Source organism: Momordica charantia, assembly GCF_013281855.1.
Source record: "Momordica charantia cultivar OHB3-1 chromosome 11 unlocalized genomic scaffold, Mcharantia_2.0 BLBB01000011.1, whole genome shotgun sequence".
Classification (NCBI taxonomy): Eukaryota; Viridiplantae; Streptophyta; class Magnoliopsida; order Cucurbitales; family Cucurbitaceae; genus Momordica; species Momordica charantia.
In genome coordinates, this window is record NW_028275159.1 from 18,992,723 (window position 1) to 18,994,986 (window position 2,264).

At 35.4% G+C, this 2,264-nt stretch overlaps 1 non-coding gene across 1 annotated transcript; it reads right to left on the minus strand.

The window, feature by feature from the left end:
- Positions 1-274: 274 nt before the first annotated feature.
- TRNAC-GCA (transfer RNA cysteine (anticodon GCA)) lies at positions 275-346 on the minus strand. The gene has a single exon. It is a non-coding gene; the product is annotated as a tRNA-Cys (tRNA).
- Between the last annotated feature and the right edge of the window lie 1,918 nt (positions 347-2,264).

Sequence of the window (2,264 nt, forward strand, 5' to 3'; positions counted from 1 at the left end):
AATCTAATAGTTTAGGATAAATTAACAAAAAGTATATATTATATAACCTTTAGGAGGAGTATATGTTTATCATACTATTGAAAAAAAGACGTTGGAAAACAAAACGTAAGAAAAAGAACGTAGGAAAAAATATACGCTAGAGAATTAAAACAAGAACCACCGGAAAATTAAACAATAATAAATTTACAAATATAAAAAAATATATGATTATGAAGAATAAAAAAGAAATGGAATGGCGGGTGACAGATTCGAAAAATTATAAATGTTGGAATAAAGGGCCCAACCGGGTTCGAACCGGTGACCTCTTGATCTGCAGTCAAATGCTCTACCACTGAGCTATGAACCCCTTGGTTGACAATTTTTATAAAGTACTAAATAATTTGACATATTATAAAAAGTAATAGTAGACTAATAAAAAATATTTTATATATTTGTAGATAAGCAAATAAATATTAGTACGAAAAATAAAGATTGGCTGACTTGGCATATGGATTAGTAATAATAAGTAAATTTGTTCTTACGTAATTTAGTGAGGTCGATCGAACCGGGCGATCCAAATTTGAGTCGCTGGATTGTGAATAGTGGAAAGACGAAATCTCGGCTCGTACAACTAGATCAAAGATGATAGGAAAAAAAGGGTGAGCTAATACGACGATGTGCCAACATGCACTCTAATGCTTAAGTTAGTATCATAACTAATAAAAATAAAGATAAAGAGAAAGACTTATATTTGGTGAGAGTAGTACTAGAGGAAGGTGAAAATTATCTCTCCCATTTGCAACCCCTATATTTATATGGGTCCCTTGATCACCTCTCCAAGTAAACTTGGAGAGGAAGTTCGTGTGCATGGTCACCAATAAGCTGACAAAGGGCTACGGTGGTGCGACATGGTGCTGCCAAGGTGCGGGCGCCCCAACCGTGAAGGTGGTTATACGACCCTTTGAGAGGAAGCATGGCCATGATGGCCATAAAAGAGAAGAGGAAATATATAAATAATTCTCCAACTTATGTTCATTCAATTAGAATGATAAACTATTTATACACAATCTTGACTATAGCAACCATCTAATTAATAAACCAGCCTCAACTAATCAGCAACTAACTCACAGAATTATAGCTTCACTAATATGCCCCCCTTAAACTTATGACAGGAAAGAAGACGTAAGTTTGAAACACAAATTTTAAAACTGAGAGCTAGAGAGGAGTTTAATGAATAAATCAGCAGGTTGTTTTGCAAAAGGAATAAATCGAACATTCAAATTGCCTGGAACTACTTTTTCACGAACAAAGTGGTAATCAATTTCAATGTGTTTCGTATGAGCATGAAAAATCGGATTTTTCGACAAGGATAAAGCTGAGATGTTATCACACAAAACAACCGGAGGATTTGATAGAAAAATATGCAAATCACATAACAACTGACAAAGTCAATATAACTCTACAGCAGAAGTAGCAAGTGACCAATACTCGACCTCAGTAGATGAGCTAGAGACGGTAGTTTGCCTCTTGACAGACCATGCTACAGAAGAGTTCCCAAGAAAAATTACAAAGCTAGATGTTGAATGACGATCAAAAGAATCATCAACCCAATCAGCATCACAATAAATATGAAGGTCCAAAGAATGCCCCAAAAATAATATGCCAAGATGAGAAGTACCACCAAGGTAACGAAGAATCTGTTTGATTATTGAGTAATGAATAGTAGAGGGACAATGCATGAACTGACTCACTCTGTTGACAGCAAATAAAATTCAAGAGGTGTAAAAGTTAGGTACTGAAAAGCTCCAACAGTTTGGCAATACAAGAGACGATCAGAAAAGGAAGAAGCAACAGTGTAGAAATCACAAGAAAGAGAAACCAGAGTATCACATGGTTTAGCATTGAGCATCCCTGTTTATTCCAAAGTTCATGAAGATACTTGACCTAATTAACAAAAATTCATGTAGATTGCCGACATATCTCAAGACTAAGAAAATAACATAGAGAGCCAAGAACAGAAATTTGAAACTCCATACCCAAAGCAGTTTTCAGCTCACTAATATATGAAGAATCGATACTAGTTATAATAATATTGTCCATATACAGTAGTAAATAGGTAAATGAACCTCAAACTGCTCGAACAAACAATGGGGAGTTAGCAAGCAAGGCAACAAGGCCAAGAGTAATAAGATAAGAGGTAAAACGTTCAAACCACGCTCGAGGTGCCTGCTTCAGACCATACAAAGACTTATGCAACTTGCACACATAGTTAGGAATGGAAGAAT